The sequence below is a fragment of the Choloepus didactylus genome (genome assembly GCF_015220235.1).
Source record: "Choloepus didactylus isolate mChoDid1 chromosome 25 unlocalized genomic scaffold, mChoDid1.pri SUPER_25_unloc2, whole genome shotgun sequence".
Lineage (NCBI taxonomy): Eukaryota > Metazoa > Chordata > Mammalia > Pilosa > Megalonychidae > Choloepus > Choloepus didactylus.
In genome coordinates, this window is record NW_023637607.1 from 6,941,526 (window position 1) to 6,951,019 (window position 9,494).

The 9,494-nt window shown below is 42.6% G+C and overlaps 1 pseudogene; it reads right to left on the reverse strand.

Annotated features, from left to right (window-relative positions):
* Nucleotides 1-6,944: 6,944 nt before the first annotated feature.
* On the reverse strand, nucleotides 6,945-7,335 carry LOC119525661 (annotated as a pseudogene).
* Between the last annotated feature and the right edge of the window lie 2,159 nt (nucleotides 7,336-9,494).

The following is a 9,494-nucleotide window of genomic DNA, read 5'->3' on the forward strand; positions in this document are numbered from 1 at the left end:
CTTTGCTCATGCCAAAGAGAGTAGCTTCGGGTGGCACTTCTCCTGCCCGCTCTTCCCACATCCTCTTAAGTCAGGCTCTTGGAAGTGCACCCTGCTCTGACATTCTCCCTTCCTGATGAGGGGAACCACTGCCTGTGAAATGGATTGATTTTATTTTTTTACATCATATTCACATTTGCTTTATTTTCTGTTGTTAGGAAATGTTTTTTCTAGCCCACTGAAGTTAATGCTTAAGCAAAATGGGTCAATCTTTCTGTAGGCTTGTAGCATTTATTTAAGACCAAACACATTCCCTTACATTTTCACAGAAATGTTGCCACATTAGGGAATCAACTTTGGTGTATGGCTAGTATAACATCTTAGGCTTAATCCATAGCAAACCGATAGCACAATGAAAGCCCTTTGTAACAAACAATTGCAAATTATCAAAGATGAAGATAGAAATGAGGGAAGAAAGGAAAGACACCTCAAACCAGTCTCGGTTCACATCATACATTGTCTTTTCTGGTCAGGTTATCTATTCATCTTATTGTGAATTGATGTATTTAAGAAGTACGTGTATTTTTGTGAAGCTTGTCATATTTGAGGACAGCGGTATAGCCGTTTGATAGAATGTTCCTCAGTGTGTATTTATCCACTGTTTCCTCTAGGTAATTTAGAGTTTTTGGGTTTCCGGATGGATGTGCAAAAAGTATTAATCCATCAGGTGTTTATTTCTTGATGTTTTTGCTAATTTTCATTTCATTTTATCTAATGTTTAAGTTAAAGTAAATTGAAAGCCAACACACACACACACACCAAGAAAGAAAAATCGAACACATATTTCTAATTGAAGAAATCAGTAGTTTAAGAAATCATGTTACCTCCAGTAACTACTTTCCTTCAGCACACGGCTCCTGGCTTGCATTAAACTTGTATCTTCAGGGCATTTCATGAAAAACTTTTGTCATATTCTAAACAGTAGTGTTAATTCAGGCCATAGATTTTCATTCCGGTCATGTCTTCTGGTGTAAATTGCTGTTACTTATTTTCCTGTTGTTTCTCTTAGGTAGATATATTCACACTGTTGCATTTGCCACTTTTGCACTACCGGATGTGGATTTCTCGGCTGAACGTCATGTGCAGAATCTGCTGTGGCCAACAACACCAGGTAAACATTCTTTCCGTCACTCCCGGGAAGATTTACTTACCCATCAGCTGCCGGATAAACATTGGAAAATCCAGCACAAAGACACCTCCTGAAGAAAACTTCCATTTCACTAGAACCTGTGAGGCAAGCAGAGGCAGGCCACTTCACAAAGGCGCCTAGATTTCAGCAGGTTCCTTGAAATGGGCATTCTCCCATGCCCTGCCCCTCCCCCCACAGACCTCACAATGACTGCTGGGTTGCTAAGAGACAGGCCTCAACTACAATGTATCCTTCTGGCTTCAAGAAAAGGGGAAGGGAACCAAACCTGGGTAGAAATTGGTATAAGGAATTGTGGCCCCTTTTCTTGAAGTAACTGTGTAGGCTTGCTTTTGTAGCCCACAGGATCACCTCCATCCCTCAGTTATCTTGAGAGTTTGGCTCTCCCAAATATCCCGGGGCTTCCTGGGATGTTTGGCTGCTTCGGGCTTTAATATCAATGCCCTTGGCCATGTTTTGGGTCATGTCTCTTTTCATTTTCACGGCAGGAAATCTGTACAATTGAGGATGGGCGCTTAGCATCCCTGGTTCACAGTGTGACCGGGGCCCGTGATGGGGCTCGGGCATGCGTATGCCAAGAAACCGCTTGGTTTCCAGGAAGCCGTGGGCACCTGGATGGGTCGTAGCACTCAACAAGTTATATTTGATAGGAGGTTTGTTTCTCCTGTTGTGTGATCGCCTTCATTTCTTCGTGTATTTTGTGCCTGCCCGGGAGGTGTGTAATGGCATTAATCCTGAGAAGCTTTCAGGGGAGTCCACAGATGCAGGACCGAAATGGTGATGATTTTTCTTGTTACCTCTCAGTGTGTAGGAGGCTGAATTTCAGAGAGGAGACGGAACTTTCAGAAGGCAGGGATGGTGTAGTCAAGTGAATGTTGTTTGAACCTGGGTCCAAGGAATTCCCATAGCACTTCTGGATTCTCTGCCTGACTGGGAAGACTCCCTCATCCCTGATGGTTCGAGGGCTCCCCTGGAAACTGTGAAAATTCTCCCTTCCTGCCCCTTAAAGATGGTGCTAACCTTGGGAGTCTGCATCCCCTTATAGGGCACAATGTTTGTACCGCCTCGAAATGAAATTTAGTAGCAATGGAAGTTCAAAGAAGGCTTCCCTGACCTGTGTTATCCCACTGTGCTCATGCCAAAGAGAGTAGCTTCAGGTGGCACTTCTCCTGCCCGCTCTTCCCACATCCTCTTAAGTCAGGCTCTTGGAAGTGCACCCTGCTCTGACATTCTCCCTTCCTGATGAGGGGAACCACTGCCTGTGAAATGGATTGATTTTATTTTTTTACACCATATTCACATTTACTTTATTTTCTGTTGTTAGGAGATCTTTTTTTCTCCCCCATTGAAATTAATGCTTAAACAAAATGGGTCAATCTTTCTGTAGGCTTGTAGCATTGATTTAAGATCAAACACATTCTCTTACATAATCAGAGAAATATTGCCACATTAGGGAATTAACTTTGGTGTGTGGCTAGTATAACTTTTTAGGCTTAATCCATAACAAACCGATAGCACAGTGAAAGCCCTTTTTAACAAACAATTCCTAATTATCAAAGATGAAGATAGAAATGAGGGAAGAAAGGAAAATACCTAAAACCAGTCTAGGTTCACATCATACATTGTCTGTTCTGGTCAGGTATCTCTTCATCTTATTGTGAATTTCTGTATTTAAGTAAATATATATATATTTCTAAGCTTGTCATGTTTGAAGACAGCGGTATAACCGTTTGATAGAATGTTCCTCAATTTGCATTTTTTCTCTGTTTCCTTTAGGTAATTTAGAGTTTATGGATTTCTGGATGGATGTCCGTAAAGTATTAATCCATCAGGTGATTATTTCTTGATGTTTTGTCTAATTTTTATTTATTTCATCTAATGTTTAAGTTAAAGTAAATTGAAAGCCAACACACCCACACCAAGAAAAAAAATCTAACACATTTTAAATTGGAAAAAGGAAAATTTTAAGAAATCAAATAACCTCAATTAATTACTTTCCTTCAGCATAATGCTCCTGGCTTGTAATAATGTGGTACGTTCAAGGCGTTTGATGAAAAATATTTTCTCCTATTAACTGTACTGTTAATTCACGCCATGTATTTTCATACTGGTCACGTGTTTTGGTGCACATTCCTATGTTACTTATTTTCCTGTTGTTTCTTTTAGGTGCATATATATATACACTGTTACATTTCCAACTTTTGCAATATCAGATATAGACTTCTCAGCTGAACATGATGTGCAGTATCTGCTATCGTCAACACCAGAGTTATACATTCTTTCTGTCACTCCCAGTAAGATTTCCTTACCCATTAGCTGTCAGATAAACACTAGGAGAAACCAGCACTAAGAAACCTCCTAAAGGAAACTTCATTACCCCTTGAACCTGGGAAGGAAACATACTCAGACCAGGCTCTCAAAGCAGCCTAGATTTCAGGTGTTTCCTTGAAATGCACATGTGTTCATGCTCTTCCCCTCCCCCCACATACCACACAATGAGCACTTGGTTGCTAAGAGACGGGTCTCAGATCAGTGTCTCTTTCTGGGGTTTGAAAATTGAAAGGGCACCAAACCTGGGTAGAAATTGGTAGGAGGAATTGTGGCCCCTACCATCTGGATTAGCTGTATAGGCATGCTTCTGCAGCCCACAGGATCAGCTACACCCCGAGGTATGGTGAGAACTTGGCACTCCCAAATATTCCACGGGAATTCCTGGTATGGTTGGCTGCTTGGGGCTTTGAGATTAATACCCTTGGCCATGTTTTGGCCCATGTTTCTTTTTAGTTTCACAGAAGCAATCTATAGGTTTGAGGTTGGGCACTTAGTATCCCTGGTTGTCAGTGTGACCAGGGCCCATAATGGGGCTTGGGCATGCACATTCAAAGAAACTGCTTGATATGAAGGAAGCTATGGGCAGCGTTGGACCTGTCAAGAATTTCTACTAAATAGGCAGCTTGTTTCCCCTGTTGTGTTATTGCATTGAGTTTTTGCTTTATTTTGTGCCTTCCAATCATCTGTGTAATAGCATAAACTCTGAGACACTTTCAAGGCAATCCATTGATGCAGGTCCAAAATAGTGATGACCTTTGTTGTGTTAGATTTCAGTGTGTTGGAGGCTGAATTTGGGAGAGTAGAGGTTACTTTCAGAAGGCAGGAATGATGGAGTCCACTGAATATTGTTTGAAGCTGGGTCCAAGAATTCCCATAGCCCTAAGGGAATTTTCTGCCTAGGAAGCCAGGCTCCATTGTTCCTGGTGCTCTGAGGGTTCCCCTGGAAACTTTGAAATCCCACCCTTCATCAATCTTAAACCTGGTGCTGACCTTGGGGACAGAATAACCTGTTTGATCACAATGTATGTTTGACATCAAAATGCAATTTATTAGGAAAGGAAACTCAAGGAATTCTTCCGTGTCCCATCTGATCCCAAATGTGGTGATGCCCAAGAGAGTAGCTTCATGTGACATTGATTCTGCCCATTCTTCCCAAATCCTCTAAAAGGCAGTTCCTTGTAAGTTTACCCTGCTCTGACATTCTCCCTTCAAGAGAAGGGCAACCACCACCTGTGAAATGGATTTATTTTTTCTTACACCATATTACCATTTGCTTTATTTTCTGTTGTTAGGAAATCTTTTTTTCTCAACCTTTGAAGTGAATGCATAAACAAAATTTATCAATATTCCTATAGGCTTGTAGCATTTCATTTAAGATCAAATGCATTCTCATGTATTCACAGAAATATTCTCACATCAGGGAATTAAATTTGGTGTACTGGTAGTATATCATTTGTATTAGGGTTCTCTATGGAAACAGAATAAATGAGAGGTGTCTCTGACTATAAAATTTGTAAAAGTGACTCATGCAATTGTGTGTATGCATGAGTCCAAATTCTGTAGAGCAGTCAGCAGACTGTCAACTCCAAGGAAGATGTCCAATGAACTCCTCAGGAATGAACCAGCAACTTCAGTGAACTCCTCAGGAAATGAATTGGGATCTTCAATGAACGTGTTTGATCAATACCTCAGGAAACAAATGGGCAACTTCAATGAACTCCTCAGGAAATGCTTCACTGGGCAGCTGAAGAAGTGAAGGTTCTCTATCTTTCTGGATTTAAGTCTTCAACTGACTAATTGGATTAAATCCAGCCAATTGTATTCTCTCATTGTGGAAGACATGCCCTTTGGTGAGTCATCGGTCACAGCTGCAGTCAGTTGACTGATGATCCAATAAACCAGCCTGTTGGCTTATTAAGCAGCCACAAATGTCCTCACAGCAATTGTTAGGCCAGTGTTTGCTCAACCAGATAGCTGGGCACTGTCACCTGGCCAAGTTGACACATGAACCTAACCATTACAATCCACCCCGTGTCAACTTGGCAGTTATACACATCATGTAAAACCATACTTTATCTCTAAGTAGATAACAATAACAGACATATATTCTGCCTCACAATACTCTGCTGTGCAGCATACAACTGGAAATGCACTAAATCTCTCCAGAATAGGGTGCAAGTCCTTGGGTGACATTAGCTCTTGAAATTGATTTCAGTTAGCTTAGATACAGCAAAATAAACAGTATGGGGCATGCCATATGATAAGGGAATAAGAGAGAAGAAAGGAAAGATATTTGCTCTACAAATAGAAACATAATCATAACAAAACAAGGAGGAAATATTCATGCCATCATAGTCCTCATTTCTGTAACTGGTCATGTGGCTGTAGTTCATATTTATCACTACCGTCTTCCAGTACCCATTCCATGTTCCCTTTACCCTCAGCAAGCACTTCAGCTGGCCATGGTTCTTTGCATGGTGGGGTGACCAAAACCCTCATTCCTGAAGTTTCTTGGCCATTGGTAGTCCTGCCTGAATTGGGTTGTTGCAGTTTTCCATTGACTTTAATCACAGGGCATGGTAGTACTAAGAGATGCCCTAGGGGATCTCCTGTATTCCAGGAAAACTCTTCTTTACTTACATTGTGTAGTTGCAGTGCTATTTCCCCTTGATAATCAGGATCAATCACCCCAGCCAGTACAGTAACCCCCTTCCTTGCCTGTTGATTCAGAGGCATAAGAAGCCCAGAGAGGCCAGGTGGCAGTCTTAACTTCCAGTTCAATGGGATTATTGTGTTTCCTGGTGGAAGCACTCCTTTTGGAACCAAGACCTGTAGACCAGCAGAACTTAAGCTTGCAGGGACAGGAAGCAAAAATTTACCTAGTGGATCACTAGGAGTGATAGTGGTGCCACTCCTGTTTCCACCCCCTGATTCTTGGACCCATGAATCCTGGCTATGGGTGAAACAGCACCATAGATTGGACCCTGATTCAGAGCATACACAGCCTCTTGGAGAACACTGCCCTAGCCCTGCAAGGTATTGCCACCTAGTTGGCACTGCAATTGAGTCTTCAACAGGCCATTCCGCTGTTTTATCAACCCAGCTGCCTCTGGATGATGAGGAACATGGTAAGACCACAGAATTCCATGAGCAAGTGCCCATTCCCTCACTTCATTTGCTGTGAAGTGGGTTCCTTGGTCTGAAGCAATGTTGTGTGGAATACCATGATGGTGGATAAGGCATTGTGTAAGTCCATGTATCGTAGTTTTGGCAGAAGCATGTCATGCAGGGAAGGCAAACCCATATCTGGAGTATGTGTCTATTCCAGTAAGAACAAATCACTGCCCCTTCCATGATGGAAGTGGTCCAATGTAATCAACCTTTTTTTTTTTTTTTAGCAACTGACAGTTTATTAAAAATAGTTGACTTAGGCGTCTGCGATGGTGACTTCAACCTCCACACCTGGCTCAATACTGATGGAAGTAATCTGCTTAACAATCTCTGAAGGACTATGCAAGTCAATGAGTCACTTGTGGATTCTCATCTGGAAACGATCCCAAGTCTTTGATCCTTCACCACAAGGTGTTTTCCTGGTAGTGATTCTTAGGGTCTTGGTAGGCATCCGAACAGGTCCCTTCACTTTGAGATTCTTTTCCTTTGCACCTCGGATCAAGTCAGCACACACCTTCTCCAGAGACTTCACGTTGCGGCTCGTCAGGGTGATCCTAATGCGGTGAATCGCCACCTCTGGTTCCACAGGCGTCTTTCCGGTGTCTTTAAAAGCCATGGCTGCGGCGCGGCTTCCTGACCGACTTGTTCCTCCCTACCACCGTGACCACTTTGTCCATGAGCTCAATGGGCAATGACAGGAGTTGCTGGGGAAAGAGGCTGATTGGTATCCTCCAAACAGGTCATTTTATCCATTGGGTTATTAAAATCATCTGAAGTCACCCTCTGGTGAGAATTCACATGGGACAGAAATATCTTCATGTTGTTTGCCCACTCAGAAAGGTCTATCCACATACCCCTTCTCCACACTTCTTTGTCACCAATCTTCCAATCATGTTCCTGCCAAGTCCCTGACCATCCAGGCAAACCATTAGCAATAGCCCAGGAATCAGTATACAAATGCACCTCTGGCCAGTTCTCCTCCCAAGCAAAGTGAACAACCAGGTGCACTGCTCAAAGTTCTGCCCACCGGGAGGAATTCCCCTCACCACTGTCCTTCAGGGCCATTCCAGAAAGGGGTTGCAGTGCTGCAGCTGTCCACTTTTGGGTGGTGCCTACATATCATGCAGAACCATCTGTAAACCAGGCCCGAGCCTTCTCTTCTTCAGTCAACTGATTGTAAGAAACTTCCCAAGATGCCATAGCTGTGGGCTGGGAAAGAGAAGGTAATGTGAAAGGAGTGGGGGCCATGGGCATTTGGGCCACTTCCTCATGTAACGTACTTGTACCTTCAGGACCTGCTCAAGCTCTATCTCATATATACCATTTCCATTTTATGATGGAGTGCTGCTGTGCATGCACAAATTTATGGCTCAGTGGGTCAGAAAATACCCAGCTCATGATAGGTAGCTCAGGTCTCATGGTAACTTGGTGGCCCATGGTTAAGCATTCTGTCTCTATGAAGGCCCAGTAGCAGACCATAGCTGTTTCTCAAATGGAGAGTAGTTATCTGCAGAGGATGGTAAAGCTTTACTCCAAAATCCTAAGGGCCTGCGTTGTGAGTCTCCTATAGCAGCCTACCAAAGGCTCCAAACAGTATCTCTATTTGCCACTGACAATTCCAGCACCATTGGGTCAGCTGGATCATACGGTTCAAGTGGCAGAGTGGCTTGCACAGCAGACTGGACCTGTTGCAGAGCCTTGTCTTGTTCCAGTCCACACTCAAAACTAGCAGCTCTTCTGGTCACTTGGTAAATGGGCCAGAGTAGCACACCTAAATGAGGAATATGTTGTCTCCAAACCAGCAGGACACAGGTCCAGGAGTTCATCTTAACCATGTAGTGCAGGGGTTGACAAATGGCCATGAAGCAGTCATAAGCCATCATGGCCAGGAGGAAGTCCTTCAATGCTGCAAAGACTAAGAAAAAGTACATCTGTGTGAGGCAGCCTGCATAGGAAATGGCTTTGTTTTGTGTCTGAAAATTCACCAGCATATTTGGGGTGGTGGTAAAAACCAAACACATGCCAGAAAAGGACAGGTTGGAGAGGAAGAAGTACCTGGGTGTTTGGAGGTGGGAGTCAGTAGTGGTGGCCAGGATGATGAGTAAGTTCCCAAAGATGGTGACCAGGTACATGGACAGGAAAAGACCAACGAGGAAGGGTTGCAATTCTGGTCCCTCTGAAAACCCAAGAAGAATAAAATCTAATGTTTGGGTATTGTTTCTTGGTTCCATGTGGCCAGTGTGGCTAGTAAGAAAAATGTAAAGAATACGACTTATTTTCACATAACCAGGCATTGCATGCCTAGTGTACATGCCAAAATTTCTATTTTTCATTTAGCAAATTAATTTATATGTTTTATGTTTGATCTGTATTTTGACAGTCCATTGCTGATGCCAAGTCTTGATTCTGTACTTCATGTGCAAATGGCTTCCCAGGATATTCTTTATAAATAACTGCCATGGCTATCTATTACTCTGTTGTATCTTTCGTCTTATGATGTATCATTGAGAACATTTTGTTACATGAGCTTATTTCAAAGGAACTGGACTTCTGCAGTATACTGTGAAATCCAAGGGAGCAGACACTACAGTGGCTATGTCACCTGTGTCACCTGTGTGTTTTCACAGAGGTTTCTGAATATATGTGCAATAATTTTAAGTATATTGTAAATACTTTACTGTATTTTCTTTTCTTTCCTTGAACAAACCCTGTAATTCACATATACACTTCCCATTAACAAGAACATTCTTTTATGCAATCCCATTAAGCACAGCTAAGAAGTACAAGAGATTCAACAATGATACAA